Source organism: Xiphias gladius, chromosome 10 (genome assembly GCF_016859285.1).
Source record: "Xiphias gladius isolate SHS-SW01 ecotype Sanya breed wild chromosome 10, ASM1685928v1, whole genome shotgun sequence".
In the NCBI taxonomy this organism is placed as follows: domain Eukaryota; kingdom Metazoa; phylum Chordata; class Actinopteri; order Istiophoriformes; family Xiphiidae; genus Xiphias; species Xiphias gladius.
Genome location: NC_053409.1, coordinates 5592029 through 5610800, shown reverse-complemented (window position 1 = coordinate 5610800; position 18772 = coordinate 5592029). Strand labels below are relative to the sequence as shown.

Here is an 18772-nt window from a genome sequence, read left to right as displayed (position 1 = left end):
ATCATTTTGGAGGCTGCAATTTCCTTTGCATGTTGTGCTGTTGTGGAACAGTATTGAATTATACAAACCCTCATCAGTTTGAATGGGGAGGACAAAATATTAGAAACACCTATTGGTATAACACAAAGTAGTTCAACGGTACCACAGACTACATCCTCCCAAATCAGCATACAACCGAATCAACACCTCTTTAACACAAACACTGAACATTATAACCTTGAAAGTTAATGCCAACAATTCCTACAGGTGCCCCAGCTTTTGTTGATTTATTACACACCCTCTGGCTGTACAAAGGCAGTGTTGGAACAAACTGTGCTATAATAGTGAAATAATACAACCACAAAATGCAAAATTGCTGGTCAGTTTAAAATAGTCCATCTTTTCCTTTTCAACCATTCTTTTGTGCTGCTGGATTTGTGCTTTGGGTCACAGTCCTGCTGAAAGAGCTCTACTTTGGTTTCATGTCTCCATAGAACATTATTCCATAGAGACTGTCTCTTATCTATGAATCTTTCTTACAATACATTAGACATTAGTCTCGCCTTTTTCTGCCTTTTTTTCACTTGTGGCATCCTCCTTGGCTTTCGCCCATGGAGCCATACTTGGATTAGCTTGCAGTATATGGTATGGGCTGAAACCACCACTCCAGATTGCTCCAGCAGAAACCTGAAGCTCTTTATATGTCTTGCGTGGTGTTTTTTTCCACAATCAGCAGCAACCATTGCAGACTTCTCTCATTGAGTTTCTTCTTATCACCACATCCTGGAGGTGTCTTAACAGTTTTATGAATGTCAAACTTCTTGATACCATTTTGAACTGTTTAAACAGGGATTTCAAGATCTTTGGCGATTGCCTTGTAGTCTTCGGAACTGTTAAGTTTTTTGATAATGGCATTTCTGATGCTGTCAGACAGCTCTCTTGTGTTTGCCATTGTGAAAAAGAAAGTAGAAAACACCGGCCCCTTTTTAAATTCATCATAAGGGTGCCAATAATTGTGTCAAGTGTCTGTATTTTTTATTTAACTATATAAAAGTATTTTTTTTTTGGTTTTGTTCAGTAACTTTGGATATTTTATCATGTATTCTGATTATAAAAAATTGTTTAATTTTAATTTATTTCTTAAAATATTCTAAATTCTGTACTTAAAATTCAGGGGTTTCAGTAACTTCAAATGGGACTGTATGTCATCCACTTCACAATACACTATATGACCAAATGTATGAGGACAGTTGAACATTACAGCCATACTATATGCGACTGTTGAACATGTCATTCAAAAGCCTGCTGCTTTTAAAGCGATCACTCTTCGTGGAAGGGTTTTCACCAGATTTTGGGCCCCAGCTGCAGGGCTTTGGTCCCAGTCAGGCACAAGTGGTGTTCGGCACTGATGTTGGGTGATAAGGCCTGGCTTGCTGTTGGTGTTTCATTTGAATCCAGAGGTGTTCGATGGGTTTTATGTCGGGGATCTGTGCAGGCCAGACAACTTCTTTCACACCAAACTAGGAAAACCACAGGTTGTGCACTGAAGCATTCTCATGCTGAAACAGGAAAAGGCCTTCCTCAAACATTTGCCACAAAGTTGGATGCACACAAGCCTTAGAGTGGCTATAATGGATATTTTTACAGTAACAATTCCACTCTGTTCTGAGGAACTGAGACATGACCTGGGACTCAAGTTGGACCAGGTCAATTATTTATATGAATTTGTCTTTGAAGCATATAAGCAAATAATTTGACTTCCTATTACTTTACATTCATTCTTAGGACATTATTATTATTATTATTATTATTATTATTATTATTATTATTATTATTATTATTATTATTATATTTCTGAATTAAGTGACAGCACATCATGCTGCCAGTGTTGGTGTTTTCTCTCTGTTAGGTATCATCCCTCACAAGTGCATGCTGGTAGGCTCCACTAAATGGAGAGACTGATGGATTTATTGTATCATTTGATCCATACTGAGACTGAATTTTTAAATCATTCACCCCTTCATCTTTGGCAAATTCACTGAAACAGTTTGTGGAGATTTAAAACCAAAGAAGGGGAGACTTGAGAGAAAGCTTGAGGGTTTCAATTATTGACCAGCTGGGGGGAAATATTTACTCAGATGTATCAAGGAATTCCATTCCAAACCACAAACATGCATGATTCCACGTGTTCAACTTATTTCTGCCAATTTTTATTTGAAAAAATACAAAGAAACAAAAATTGACTTTACTATACACTCAATGCGATCTTTATTAGGAACACCATACTAATAATGGATAGGGCCTCCCCTTGCCCTCAAAACGTCCTAAATTCCTCTGGATTCCACAAGTTGGTAGATACATTCCTTTGAGATTCTTGTCCATGTTGACATGAGTTAATTATATCATTTCTGCAGATTTGTCAGCTGCAAATTCATGCTGCCAGTCTCATGTTCTACCACACCCCAAAGGTGTTTTATGGAATTCTAATCTGTTGACTGGGGAGGCCACTGCAGTACATACATTTTCATTTTCATCGAACCAGTTTAAGATGACTTTTGCGTTGTCACATGGTGCTTTATCATGCTGGATGTAGCCATTAGAAAATCGTAAATTGTGGCCATAAAGTGACTCACATGGTCACCAACAATACTCATATAGGCTGTGGCATTCAAATGACGAATGATTGGTATTAATGAGCCCAGAGAGTGCCAAGAAAACATTCCAGGCACCATTAAACCATCACCACCGGCCTGCACTGTTGACACAAGGTAGGTTGGGTTCATGGATTCATGCTTTCGATGCCAAATTCTGACCCTACCATCTGTGTGCCTCAGCAGAAAGATTCATCAGACCAACCTACGTTTCTCAAGTCTTCAACTGTCCAGATTTGGCGAGTCTGTGCCCACTGCAGCCTCAGATTTCTGTTCTTGGTTGACATGTGTTGTGCATTCTGAGATGCTTTTCTGATCAACACAGCTTTAAAGAGTGGTTATCTAAGTTACTGTTTCTTTATGTTTTTTTTGTTTTTTTGTTTTTGTTTTGGTTTGTTTTGCTTTTTACACACCATTCTGAGTAGACTCTAGAGACTATTGTGCATGAAAGGAGATCAGCACTTTCAGAAATACTCAAACCTGTCTGTCTGGCACCAACGATCATGTAACAGTCAAAGTCACTGAGATCACATTTCTTTCCCCATTCTAAAGATAGGGTTTTAGTAGAAAATAATAATACAAGTGTCGGGAGCATAGGGAGTAAGCTGAGGTTAATTTCATTCTCTCCTTCTCTGGCAGCAAAACGCTATCTCCACTTGCACATTTAAGGAGGAGTAATTGAATCATTTGTGTAGCAAAGGCATTTGAAGGCCATATGTTTTAAAACCAAAAAGCTTACAGTAGGAACTTCTCAGCAACACATGGTTTCAACAAGCTGCATTTTTAAGTGGATGACAGGAGTTAATTGAGCTCAAACAGCTAGATTAGATTTTTTTGAAGGTAAGAATGTTTGCATGCAACCCACGAGCAAAATTTGTGACCTTAGTCATGATAAAAGCAGTTATAGGTCACAGAATCCTAATGTCATGTCTCTTATTATTCTCAACTGTTCCTGACTGAGTTACTATAATACACAAAGATTATTCTGCGGTTAAATAGGTACTCGGACAATGAAGCAGCATATCTAAGATCATATCAGAGGATAAAAGAAAGTCTCGCTGGGCCATTTTGCAGTCAATACCAAATGGCACTGCAGTAAAGGTCAAAGGTAGTGATGCTGGTCTTCCTGCTGATCATCATTTTTGAGAGCCCCTCACAACTGAACAGAGATGATAAAAGTCAACTTCACTCTCCCTATACATTTCTAGGCTTATCTCCCCCAACTTCATATACTTATTTGACACTTTAAACATGCTGTTTCACATTAAAATTGGCCCAATAAAAAAAAGAATAGAAACTCTTGTTCTTAAAATTGTTTCAGTTTTGTAACAGACTTACAGTGTGTCGTTTTTGGAAATGACTAATTTGCTAATTCGATAATTCACTTTCATGCTGACAGATGAGAAGATCACTTCCACTCTTATGTCCGTGTGGTAAATAAGAAGGGACCGCCAACTACGAGTTACCTTAGATTACTGAAAACAGTGGGAAACAGCTACCCTGACTCTGTGAGAAGGTAACAAAAAACAGCCTCCCAGCACCTCTAAATCAAGTAATCAATTCATTCTTTACGACCTGTTTGTTTAAAAACAATGACTATATATATATATATATATACACAGATATATATTCATTGTTTTTAAAAAAACAAGTTGTAAAGATGTATATATGTATAAATGGTTGTATATGTTGGTGGTAGCTGCATACTCATTGTTGAGCAGCAACGCATTACTTAGTGGCATTAATTTGATAACTTTTTCGGTAAAGATTAGTGTTAGGGACATTTCGTGGGTCAGTTTCTTGGCTGTCTTAACAAGAGTTTGATCGCTGGTTGAGTTTGGTCTGCCCAAGTTCACTGGAGAGAAATGTGTCGGCATACAGGCTGGAGGTGGGGCAAGGTGGTTAGCTTCTACCAAAAGCGGACATGTGGAAATTCCAGATTTACATGTTGTGTCTTTTTAGCTGGCTTGCTAATATTAGCCACTAGTAAGCCTGCATTGAGAAGAACCCTGCACCTTTATTATGAGGACAGGACTCCTGACGTGTTGCTGCATTCAGTCACTGGGGCTAATGTTAAGCTAGCTGTTGGCCACTAAGTACCTCTGTGGGTGTTGAGGCTTTAAAGGTACCTTTTAAAGAGTTGGGCTGAGTAATGAAAGTAATGTAAGGAGTGCTACTTGTGTACTTACTTGTGCTCCTGAGTAAAGTAACATAATTACTTTTTCAATGAGTAAAATGTAATGGTAACTGATTAGGGAGGGAGTTCAGGGAGTTTTTAATTTCAGAAAAGATTCATGCCATTGCAAAATATGTTCTTTCACCTGAGTTTCTCAGAGTATCAAGGTGCACCTACAGTATGTTTCCCAAGAGCTCTCATTATAGAAAATGAACATACTTCAACAATATGAGAAAACAGTGAAACAAGTGATACTGCAGAAGTGGGATTTGGCTGTGAAAGGAGACAAAAGACAGCAAGGTTACCTACACAAATTATGGACCATTTGTTGCAGATTATTACTGTCAAGAAAAAGTCCACCAAAAATCAATGAGATCTGAGGAAAAGCTCAAGTTCCCAAAGTGATAACTGAGATGGTACTGCATGAGATAATGTGAAAAAAAGAGAACTCAGCTTCAACTTGACTACAAAATACAAGAGATGCCTATAAAATCCTAATTTATTAACACCTGATAAAGTGAACTGAAATAGAACCAGGCTCTCAGCATGAGCTTGCTGGATTCCTCCATCTGCATGTGTAACAGTAATTAGCAGTGAAATAAAACATCTCAGAAAGAGGAAAATAACACTCGTTCCAAAGAATCTGTGAGGTTGGACTGGAATTTATAGCTTCAAATATGAAAAGTAATTTGATGACTAAGTTTGAGTGGGAGACAAATAATAAGTAGCAGGAGCATGAGAAGGAAGGGTGTTGCTTTGCAGGTACACTGTTAGGCTGGCATATTAAACATACTACATTTTCAAAACTAGGTATTTGCCTTTTTGATTACAAATGAACCTTATTGTTATCCTTTAATGGTTCTCTAAGGGGAATTTACCAAAAGGTTAGGTTACCATTTCTTCCCCATTTCAACACCACCTCAAGCAAGTAAATAAATCTCCTCTCTGCCAGGCATTCCTCTGCACATCGAAATTCAGCAGTTTTGGAGGGAACACCTACAAATAAACTTCATGACTGCACGGTGTCACATACATCAAGAAACCGAGTGCCTCCATTCCAAGCCGCAGCATCTTTCTGTCAGCCATCGCTGCTCGCACTCAGTTTTGCACGATCTCGAAAGTGTTTTGACAGCTTTGCAGAAAAGTGCCAACAGATAGCACACGGGGATAGGATGGTGTCATATACTCGGTATCAACAAGCTGACACTGAGGACTCATCAAAGTCTCACAGCTTCACAACCACGGTGTGACAAACTGATGCGGGCTCATGACAGTGTGTCAGACTTAACACGGCAGCTTTCCAAGAATGGGCCTCGAGGAGAAAGGTTAAACGACCCAGTGACCCTTTTTTTCTGGGACTGTTCTTGGACAACTGTGGTTTGAAGATACAGTAGAAGGCCATTAAAAGTACCTGACTGCAGCTTTCCAGCATGTCAGACTGACACTTTATTAGCACTGATGAATGCTGCTTTGTCGCATGTGTTGTGCTAACAGCTAATGTCATGTTTAGAGCTGTGGTTTTTCAGGTGCATGCTGGTTTTCTGTTTTGGCCCTGTTTCAGCCCATGGATGGATTCTAGGTACTTTAAACCATTAGTACCTGATAGCTGCAGTTTGTGTCAAAAATCACACTCCTGTGAGTCATAACTCAGTCAAATCTAAACATGCTGACATGATGCACATATTTTTACATTCAGTGTGACTTACACTTTACAAGAATATCATTATCTCTAATGTCCATAGTGAATAAACTTCTATAAATCTGCTTACAAATCATAGAAAAAAAGACGGTCCTTATAACTCCAGAACCTTTTAATTTTTTGTTTTTAAGTTTTCTTCAGTATCAAAGTAATCTACTGATATTTGACTGTACAATCATGTGTACTATACAAAAAAGAACTGCTAATAGGTAATTCAGGATATTTTCAATTGTTCCAAATAGCCAAAAAGTAAACAAATACAGGCTTTAAAAAAGGTCTGTTTTAGCCAACAGGGTAACTCAGTTCCAAGACTTAGAGTATGATTATCCCCCAAATAGGAATAATACTGAGTGTCAAAATTCATTAATATTACCTTTTATCATGTTGCACTAATTTTTACTTATTGTTTTATTTACTTTTCCCAGTGTCAGAATTTGAAAGCCCCTTGTCTGAAGCAAAAAGAACAAAAACAATCTTTCTCTTTTTGTATAAGAATGAATGCAAAAGCACACAGCAGGATTTTAGCCCTGTTTCCCATGAAAAAGCAATTTCAGGCACGTTTAAATTTGATCCAGTTTAATGATTATGAACATTAAAATGCAAGTACTGTACAGTAGATGGTGCGGGAAGGATTGAGGGCTTCTTTATGATATCAGTACCATCATTTAAAGTACTTTGAGTGCCTGATGTGAATACATTACCCACAGTCATATCAATTGTGGTGGAGGGAATGAGAAAACGATGGTTCTATTTTTGTACATTCCTTGCCAGGTGTATACAGACACAATACCCTAATTGGTTTCCCTAGCCCTTGTGCTGGAAACGCAGACTTGAGAAAACCCCAAACTCAACATCTGGCTGCTAAGACTGACAAGCAATTAGAGATTGAAAAGTGATTTTAAGGTAGAATGAAATGCATATTAAGATCAAAAACTAGCACCACAGTGGGGACTGCTCTGAACATTTTTCATGTTGATGAGGAACAGATCCATTTGACTGTGCATTGTGCTCAGTCATTTTGTACGACATAACAGATTTGTTTTTTTTTTCAGATACATCCCAATAAAGATATTCAGGGAAATGGAATGCAATAGCAACAGCAAGCTAATTATCGCCATGTGTTGAGGAAATATATTTGTTTGTTAACATCTCAACTGAACTACTCTGCAGCATTCGGATGCCATAAATCTACTGCTCGCTCAGAAAGCCTGGGAGTGTCCAGATCTCTGTGGTAACTGGGAGAATGCTAAACTCTGCATTTGAAGAGGAGGCCACAGTCCAGATACAGTTTGAATCTGGAGCAAGACTGCCCTCCAATGGAGGAATGATGAATTGATGCAAAAGAAATCAAAATACTGTACAACTGATATTGTTCCCAGTAAAATGGATATGCCGTAGAGTGGCTCCATTTTCAGAGTTGACTTTATTTTATAAAGATGAAAGCTATCATATGAAAGCACATTACAGAGGGCTACTTGCATCCCACACTGAGTACTGCCGCCCCAGTGAACTCTACCAATCAAATGCTTAGGGGCATATATAGTTGAGGTTATGGTTTGTGTTCTGCCAGTTCTTGTGAAGGAGGTGGGACATGTGTTCAATGCCTGCCGCGTAAGCTTAATTTGGGGCAAAAAGGCTTGTGGCTAAACTGGTCTGCATATCAAAATACTATGATTTTGCTTTGGGTGTGTCTGTAAATGCTACAATGAGAAGCTCAATTACAGCAGGTAGCAGTTTGGGCTTTTGTTCATGTGCATTTCAGAGGGGTACTGCTTTTGACTTTTTGCCTGTGTAAACCCAAGAGCAGCTGCTCTCAAATCTTATGGCTTGTGACCCTTAGAACAAAGTTTTGTCTACTTGCGAACCCTCATCACATGTTGGATGTCTATGAAACAAAGTGTGATTTTTCCTTCTCGGGCTGTGTAATGTGAATACTTTTTAGGGTGCTGAAAATGTAAAATTATCGAGGAATTCAAATAAAGTCAGAAAAAATAAACATAATTTTGTGTAGAGGAAATATGTTTCTTCTGCTTTGCTTTCAGTGTACCATCTAACAACTCCTCAGATTTATCTTGTAAGCCCCCAGGTTCAGGCTTTGGGAATTTATTGTTGTGTCACACAGAGATGGAAGAAATACTGTGATCCTTTATTGAAGTGAAAGTACCAATACAAGGATGTAAAATACTCCATTACGAGTAAAGACTCTTGCAGTCAAACTCCTTACAGTATCATCAGAAAAATGTACTTAAAGTATATATAGTTTAAATACTGACTATGCAGAAAAAATGGCCCCGAAAATGGATATGTAATTATGCATCACATAATTAGATTGTTAATAATGAATCAAGTAGCATTTTACTGTTGTAGCTGGTCAAGCTGAAGCTAGATTTAAGTTGTGCTTATAACTCTTCTAAACAGCCCAACTCAATGGAGGGGTGAAAAGCTGGCAATCCTACCGAGGGTGGAAACATGGTAATTGCTTAAATTTGGAGATAATTGCACACGTTTGCTGCAATTCTCTCCTGTAAGGCTTTCATAGTGTTGCACTTGGTTGTTCACATGGAAAGTGACTGAAATAAATACATAAAGAGTTAAAAAAAAAAAAAAAAAAAAAGGTGTCTGAGGCTGTTTGACTATCTGACAAGGACTTCTGATGGAGTGTACTGTCACAACACATATTTATATTAAACTTAAATTTCTCTAATCTTGGGGAAATATTTGAGAGTTTTACTTCATTGGAGCCTTGCAAAATTATTTAAATGAAACCATCTGAAAAGTTAAGAGTAGAATGCACTCTTTGGTGGAACTGCTAATAACTCAGACATTTGAAAAGTCACAAGGGGGCCCATCTGAAAAGTAACTAGTAACTACTACATAGTGGTGAAATAAAGGTGTGTGGGGAAAAGTAGGATGTTTCCATCTGAATTATAGTGCAGCAGTATAAAGTTAGCACTAAATGGAAACACTTAAGTAAGGTACAAGTACCTCAAAATTCTACTTAAGTAAAGTACTTGAGAAACTATACTTAATTATTTTCCTCCACTGGTGTAACACTTTTCATGCAGCAACAATGTGACAAAGTTGACTTTCACAGAGCCTAATTTTTTAGTGAGCAGCAGCATGTTTTACAGGTCATTCACACTTTTTGACAAACTCTTGTCTGTTTCATTTGTAACACATAATTATATTTTTGGCCATTTTCCAAACAAAAAATAAACCAGAGGATGAATGAATTCCAAGTCTAACAAGACTGCATCATTTCTTGTTTCATTTTACATTTTCAGTCAGATCACCCCAGAGAAAATATTCATTTATTGATTCAGACTGAGACTCTGACGTTTGCAATCAATCCTCTCATCTCTGGGGTGCAGTGAAATGGCCGTAACAGTGACATGTGATGCATGGGACCCTTTGTTCTTGTCACATCCAATATGTCTGGTAATTCATCTTTCTGTTGATACCATCATCTCATCTCATAATTCATTATTTGTATCCACCACAGATGTACAATATCTCTTATGTGATCACAATAAATAGAATTATAAGAGATCCATTGATGACATTACTTAAGGATGAGTTTCTCATTTCCACTTTTTGTGTGATTTGTTCAAAAACAGACAAATGAGTGCCCTGAAGGATCATCCGAGCTTATTGTGTAAAAGTTAGACATACTCGTCATTCTGCTCACAAACTCACAAAACGGCTAGAGAGATTAAATTTCATTCTAAATTAATGACTTTGCACAAAGGATGGTAATTAATCACTGTTTGGGTCTTTTCTTTGGCTCTCAGCACACTTTGGCCCCACTCAGAAACTCTTACTCAAAAAGTACGTTGACACTTTTGTAATCACACCTTTTCTCCCCAGCGCAAAGAAACTCAGCAGCTGTTGGCAAACTGAGGGAGTCACATTGCCACCACAATATAATGAGGCTGTGTGTTAGCCCATTTTATCCCAGTGGTTGCAGTCGTGACCACTAAAAACGTTTGTATTTTTCAGGCTATAGATTTATTTTTTAATAGTTTATAAGTACAGCGTTTATGTGTAATAAATTATCAAATTGTGTTGAAGAGATTTGACCAGTGTCACCTGTTTAGAGTAAATAGTCATATGACCAGAGTTGTTATTTTCATCGTGCACTTTGACATGAGGATGGAGTCATAAAAACTCCACAATATTAGTAACTTATGTTATTTGTTAGATATAATTTAAAAAAAATATTAATGTTTTTGATGCACTTTGGGAACTCTAGTTGCATTTCCTAAATTAAGCCAGGAAGGAAGCACATTGTCTGAGGTGGGTTCTTCAGGTTCCTCCATGACAACACTGCCTTCCAAGATGATCCCTGCTTTTGATGGGTTCGGGTGAGGAGAAGCCAGATTTGGGGCCGCGTCTTCCTGAAGGCACAGGAATAAGAACATGTTCGAAGGTGTTTCATGACCAATATCCCAACAGACTGGCGAACCATGATTTCTTCTCTGACTCGAATCACTAAACATTAATAGCTTAAAATGTAATGTAAATTTAAAAGTTACTCACAGAACTACTCTTGGAAGAAGTCAGAAGAACCTTCCACCAAAAATGACTGGAAGCCTCTCATGTAATCTACAGGGCAATCCACACCAATACTGATGTATTTAAGTTTGTTCAACCCAAAGATGCTAGTGATAACAATGATCCCCTCATAACAATACAATATACTAGGATTGGTTGAGTAATATAATCAGACTCTATTTTCTAAAGTAATAATCATTTAAATTGTTAATTCAGAAACAAATTCTTGGCTAACAGTGTAATGTGGTCCAGGTTCCATCCTTGTTACCTAACGGGGTGTGTGTGTCTATATATGTATATATATGTGTGTGTATATATAATATATAATATATATGTGTGTGTGTGCATTTATGTTACAGATCTTCTGCTGATCCCTCTCTTTTCATTTAGACTGACTGTTCTTATGGGAAAAACAACCATTAGTTAAAATGCTGAATGAATGTTCTCTCAGTAAAGGCAGAAGTAACATGTCCTACCAACAGTCAAAGTTGGTTTCTCTTTGACAATAATTCTAATCAAACCTTAACACTTAACCCTAGGTGACAGATCTGAAAACAGTCGTATGATTAATTTTTGGGGGGGGGTTAATGTATTTTTTTGTTACATAATAAATAATAATAAATCTGTATAGATCTATAAATGTTCTTCTGTTAATTTTGGAATATTTTAGTTTAGGACATCCACTGCCACACCATCCACCTCCAATTCTTCCTCTCCATAACCCTTTACCACTCTCTGAGTGGCTCTCTTCCCCTCTCCCTCACTGAGTGTGTTGCCCGCAAGTGCGAGTCAGAGCAGAGCTTCACCAGCTGCATCCCATCTCTGTAATCAAGCCTCTTCAAATACTCAGCTCTGCCACTGCCACCCTGCCAGATTGTAGTCTTTGCCACAGTCAGTAAGTAAGTACCTTTATCAGGTTTTTGATATTGAGTGTTTGTGTCCTTGCTGTTGTTCCCTGAGCTAATCCTGCTATCCGTTTATCCTGCAGTTCTGCCTGCTTTCTGACTGTGGCCCCAGTCTTCCCATCTCGCCTGCCCATGTCTGTTGCTCTGCCTCTTCCTGGCTGTTCCCCACTGGACTCCTCTGCTAATATTTCCCCAGACTTCCCTCTGGATCAGCTCCCTCTGCCCATAACTGCCCAGCCCTTACCTCAGCCCCCGACTCGAAGTTACCAGCTCTAACTGCCTGTGACCTTGCAATAAGCATCTTTAACTGCTTCCAAATCTCTCTGTCTGTGTCTGCATTTGGGTTCACCTGCTCAGCTGCCTTTAAGATCAGTGGTTCATGTAAGAAAAGTATTTGAAACAGACTTCATGTTTTGTTGTGCTAAGACTCTAAATGTTCCCATGAGTGAAAACTGTGACTGAACATAAACCTTTTTCACAAACTTTTTCATTGAATTTTAAAAGAAATAATTCCTATTTCCTTCTTGAGATGCCCAAGGAGTAAAATTTATGTAGGTACATATTGTAAGAACAAGACTAAGAGTCTACGTCCATGCTAGCGGCTACATGAGGTTATACTTGTTCTAAGTGCGAATGTCAGCATGCTTACATGCTGAGGTTCAGCAGGTGTAATGTTTACCATCTTAGTTTAGTGTGCAAGCATGCTAATGTTTGCTAATTAGCAGTAACACAAAGTACAGCTGAGACCGATGGTACTCATTGGTTTTGTAGGTATTTGGTCATAAACAAAAGTAATGGACAAATTCAAATTTTGATCTGATGATTACTAAGGTGAAGGGATGACCAGAACTGCTACAACTCATAAATATCCATATAATTGATCACCTATCTGGAAGTCTGGACCAAAGTGGTGTACTGACAGACTGAAGAATCTGGCTGGACACTTGGCTCAATCATTGTGAAACACCTGAAAAGCAAAGTGAAGGTCAAAATTGGCTTTTTGTACAGAAACAAATTTTGCTTCTCTTTTGCTAGTCAGAAGACCATTTTTAAATCTACTATTCTGTCTGCTGTTGATTATGATGATATTGTGCATATGCAAGCTTCTCCCTCCACCTTAAAGCCTCTTGACTCTGTGTATCACATTACACTGCACTTTATCACAGAGGATACATTCTTCACTCACATTGCATCTTATGTGAAAAGGTGGGATGATTCTCCTTAACTTGCAGAATGGAGTTGCATTGGATGTATATTATTTATCTATATGGCTCTACTGCAAAAACTGCCTCATTCCTTCTGCCCCAGGTCTCTCATAAAGACAGTATTTTCAGTGTCAGGTCACAGAATATTTTAACAATAGCTGTACCACATGTTCAAACTGAGCTTGGGAGAACTGAGTTCAGGTACTGTGCTCCCAACAAATGGAATGAGTTGCAGAAAACTGAAACTGAAATCTCTGATTTCACTTGAGGATTTTAAAAGACTATTCTCAAGTAAGTGAAGTATCATTTGCAATAGTTTTTCTTCATATAAAACAGATTTAACTTGTGTGTGAGAATTTTTTTTTCTGTCCATATTTAAACTGCATATGTTTATTTTTGTACACAGGTCTCTCTTGAAAAAGAGATCACAAACTCAATGAGGCTACCTAGTCAAATAAAAGATAAAATAAAATAAAAATATAGAATGTAACTTTTTTTCTGTGTATACAAGTCCAAAGTCCTTCCCTTTATTTTTGTTGAAAGTTTGAAGTCTTCTTAGTAAAACACGAAAACCATAAGGAGAGCCGTTACCTGTCATCTACAAAGTTTTTCCCCTGCAATGATTGCAGTCCGGCCATGGTAGCTAGCCCGTTTCCTCTCCTTTTTAGTTTTATCTTCAAGTGGCCATAACTTGCTTTGGGACCTTGCAGTACAATGGCTGCACATTGTTGTTCTAAGGGCCAACTCTGTGCGCAATATCCACAGAGTTTAAGAGAGCGTCTGCTATTCCTGGTGAGACCCTTACCAGAACTTTGATAACCTCCATCTTAACATTTTCTCCCTTTCATTCCGGAATACCAGCAATCCCTAAGTTCCATTGTCTTTTATAGGAATTGAGTTTATCCGCATGCTGCTTTAGCTTTTTCTTTTCAGCCTTCAACTTCTCCATCTCTGTGTCCAGGGCATTTATTTTGGTAAATGCCCCTTTTGCTTGTTTACCTGAGGACATTACAAAAGCAGGGAGCTTCTGAATGTATTTAGTGTTGATTTCCATGGCTATTTCAACTGATACAAGCTTCTTTATACATCTATTTTGCTGCTCTCGAAGTTTTTCAATGGCTGCAAGAAGCAAAGAATTGGTCATAGAATTGTCATGGATTTTTTTTTCTCACTTTGGGAAGAAGACTTTTAATGGGAGTTTCAGGAAGAGGTGGCATATTCCGATTCAGATTCAGATTGTAAAAAGTACACACTAATACACTCAATACACACACCAAAATATACACATTTACACCATAGTGTAAATGAGGTGAGGGGTGTGGTATGTCCTTCCAGCCTTAATGTCCTTTGGAGCAGTGATGCTGTCAGTTCTGTGGGGCCTCAGGTTGTATCCTGAGTTCTTCCACCTGAACAGAGAGTGAGCTGTATGATGTGGTCACTGAGGATGCTCTCTATTTTTCTCGTACAGAAGCCGGTAATTCTCTCTTAAGTCTTGTATACTCATTGAAGAGATTTTCTCTCAGCCTGGGTGGTGTTGCCAAACCACACAGTGATGCTGCTGGTGAGAATGTGCTCAATGAATTCTCTGTAAGTCTGGGGTGAGGGGCTGACAGCTGAGTCCAACCTTCTTCAGCAGCCTGATGGAGTAAAGCTGTTGCTGTGCTTTCTTCATTGTGGCCCAGCTCAGGTTTTCTGTCACGTGAATACCTAGAAACTTGCGACCGTCAGCCCACTCCACTTCAGTCATCTTGATGGTGAGAGGCTACAGAGGCTGGGCACTCCTGCTGAATTCCATAATTATTTATTTGGTATTTAGTCTATGTTAAGAACAAGGTAATTGTCCTCTCCATAGATCATGATTTTGCTTACCAGCTCTCTGTAGGATGTCCCCAACTTTGATGAGGCCAAGGATGGTTGTATCCTCTGCATATTTAATTATGTGATTGTTGTCCTGGGTGGAAACACAGTCATAAGTGTACAGTGCGTAGTTCCCTTTCACACTGTCAGGATAAAGATTTTGTTGTTCTTTATTTAAATATGTGGCTACTGGTTAGCCACGCACATTTTAGAGACTGTTAGTCTCTCTCTTCCTCCTTGCAGCTGCCATCATATTTACATAGAAAACAGCTGATTATTAGCTTTGTGGTTACTCTCCGGTGTTACTGTTAGAAGGTGAACTGCAGCATCTGGTTCTTCATTTTGCTTTTTCTCTCACTCTGCTGCCTTAGCTGGCTTCAACCACATTCAGCCTGTGTCATGCCTTCCTATTTCGCTTCCCTAGGAGAAGAAACAGTAGTGCTGGCTCTTCACAAACCCCACACACTCTCCACAGCAGCATTGGTGTGAGTGACAGGGGCTCCAGCCAGACAACACCATGTCACAGCTGGAAGGAGAGGGATTTGGGGGAGCAGCTGGCCCATAGTGTTCTGTCTGAATGACGAGGCCCGTTGCTTTCCCTGAACACCGTGTGGGTATGTTTGCACACCGCCTGCCAGAGGTTCAGCATAGGGCCAGGCTGAGAGTCTTGAAAGGTTTGAACAAAAAGCCAGGCCCTTTTTCCTCTGCACCTCTTGCAGGTATGTGTGCACACAGCATTGCAGATGCCAGTGCAGGCCAAGACCCAGGCCCAGGCCCTGGCCATTTCCTCACCTTGTGCACCATGTGGGTGTGTTTGCACATGACATTGCAGATGCCAGCACAGGTCCAGGCTCTTTGCTTGCACTGCAATCCATGTGGGTATGTGTGCACACAGCATTGCTGATGCCAACTAAGGACCAGGCCCATTGCTTAACCTGAACACCATGTGGGTAAGTGGGCAAATGGCATTACAGTTGTTAGCGTAAGGGAAGACCCATTGCTCGCCGTGCAAACCGTTTGAGTATGTCTGCACTCGGCGCTGCAAATGCCAGCACAGGACCAGGCCCTCTGCACGTTCTGCATGCTGTGTGGGTATGTTTGCACATGGCATTATATGCCAGTGCAGGGCCAGGCCCTTTGATCATCCTCAATGCCATGTGGATATGTGTTCACATGGCATTGCAGATACCCGGCACAGGCCCAGACCGGTACCTCGCACACCTTGTGGGTACTTGTGCACACGGCATTGCAGATGCCAGCGCCAGAGGCCAGCACAGGACCATGCCCTCTGCTCTCCCTGCGTGGCATGTGGGTGATGGTTCAAACAACCTTAGAGGTTTAAACAAAAACCCAGGCCCTCTGCTCTCCCTACACACCGTAGGGTCATGTATCACCACACCCTTTGCTCACCCTGCACAAGTTGTGGGTACTTGTGCACACAGCATTGTAGAATCTACCACAAGGCCACACTCTTTGCTCACCCTGCATGCCGTGTGGGTGATGGTTCAAACATCCTGAGAGTTTTGCTCTCCCTCCATGCCTTGTCGCAATGTGTACACACACCATTTCATATGCCAGCGAAGGACCATGCCCTTTGCTCACCCTGAACGCCGCTTCTCAGCACTTCGCCAGGGCCTCTACTGACCCCAGCAGGGCCAATCCAAAGACCTCAGTAAACCGTCCAAACGGTAGTAGCAACAGGGGGTGTATACAAAAGACAGGGACCTAATAAACAAGAGCTAATGGCTGTGCTTAGTGGGAATTTTCTGATCTTGTGGTCCTGGTACACCACACAGACATACAGGCTCAGACTTCGTAACCCTGGTACACCTCCAGGACTCCTGGGGCACCCGATGACTATCACAACCTAGCCGTAGGAAATACGAGAGCAGAATCCCATCATTGGGCAGAAACCCAATGGAAGACTGAGGTAAACCCTCTTTGTACAGGAGAAGGAAGAAGAAATACCGCTTTTCTGAATGAAAACACCACAACCACAACCAGGTCTTGAGAACCCCGAGAGTGTGTCATGATCATAAGGCAGACACCCCTTGGAAGACCCCGGTGAAACCTCTTTAAACTGGAGAAGAGGGGGAGTAATACCCGCTCTACAGTCGAAAAGCTTGTGATTCTGGTACACCTCCATGACCCCAAAGGTGACAGTGTTACCCCCACAACCTGGCCTTGGGTGCCCGAGAGCAGGTTTCCATCATGGCATGGACACTACTTGGAAGACCTGAGTGAAACCTCTTTAAAATGGAGAAGGGGAGAAAAAAAGCCTTGCCAAATTTCCCCTCATGCCTCTGGTACACCTCCAGGACGTTGAGGGGTACCACAGCCCAGCCTTGAAAACCCCCAAAGACCCGTCATAGTGCAAAAACCCCCTGGAAGACACACGTGAAACCTCTTTGCACCGGAGAAGGGGGGAGAAATACCGCTTCAAATTTCACAGATACTTTTCTCACAAGATCAGAAACCCAGTTTTTCAAAAGACAGGCCTCCAGAGCTTAGCCCTGACCAGCCACTAGACTCAGTGCGTGATTTCAGGAGGATCTAAAGGGGTCTTTTTCAGCAGGTTTCCACTGTCCTTAACCCTTAACCCAACAGCAAGAGTGAGCTCCCATCATCACGGACACCCCCTGGGAGTCCCGGGTGAAACATCTTTGCACCAAACATGGCAGGTAAAATACCCCTTCTCTGGTCAAAAAACCTTGGTGGCAATTGGTTGGTGCCTGTGTGTTAAGAACCAGGTTTAAGGCCAAAGGGGAAAGCTGCCTAAAAAGTGCCATCCAGAGCCTCCTGAGGTCAGGCAAAACCGAGAAATAGTACAAAACACCTAAAACTAATCTGACTGATTCCTCACCCCTTCCTCTGTCAAAAAAATACCACAACAATCCAGCCTTGGCAACCACAAGTGTGTGTTACCATCATGGGGCAGTCACTCCATGGAAGTCCCTGAGAGTCCTGGGTGAAACCTCTTTGCACTGGAGAAGAGGGGAGAAATAACCCATGAAATTTCATAGATAGTTTTCGCACGATTTCAGAAACCCAGGTTTTGAAATCAGACCTTTGTTCTTAACGCACACACATCAAACAAATGCCACGAGGGTTTTTTGACCGCAGTTGGGTATATTGTCTCACTCTTCTGGTGCATCGATGTTTCCCCGAGTTGGTGTCTACTCAATGATGGGAGCCCATTCCCATGGTACCCAAGGTACAAAAGGGTTGTGGGGTCATGTGGTGCCCCTGGAAGTCCTGGAGGTGTACCAGTAGCACCAGGGAATTTGTTTTTTGACCGGAGAGGGGGTATTTCTCCCCCCTTTTCTGAAATAGCCCTCAGAAATTTGAAGGGGGTATTTTCCCCACTTCTCCAGTGCAAATACCCCCTTTTTGAAATACCCCTTCAAATTTCTTATCTCGTGCCCCTAGTGCCACTCCAGGCTCACTCCAGGATCCCACAAAACCCGGCCTTAGCAACCCAGACAACGTGCTCTCATCATTGTGCAGACACCCACTGGGTGCTCCGAGAAATAGTACAAAACACCTAAAACTAATCTGACTGGTTTGTCAGCCCCTTTCTCTGTTGAAAAACTTTGGCAAATTTCCCTCATGCCTCTGGTACACCTCCAGGACCTCCAGGGGCACTGGGTTACCCCTACATCCCGGCCTTGGCGACTCCAAGTGTGCATTACCATCATAGGGCAGACACGCCCTGGAAGTGCCGGGAAGCCCTGGGTGAAACCTCT

The 18772-nt window shown here is 40.7% G+C and overlaps 1 long non-coding RNA gene across 1 annotated transcript; it reads left to right on the top strand.

Moving 5' to 3' along the window:
- Positions 1 to 11824: 11824 nt before the first annotated feature.
- On the top strand, positions 11825 to 12450 carry LOC120795696. The gene is made up of 2 exons (XR_005708271.1): positions 11825 to 11958; positions 12048 to 12450. It is a non-coding gene; the product is annotated as an uncharacterized LOC120795696 (long non-coding RNA).
- The last annotated feature ends 6322 nt before the right edge of the window (positions 12451 to 18772 follow it).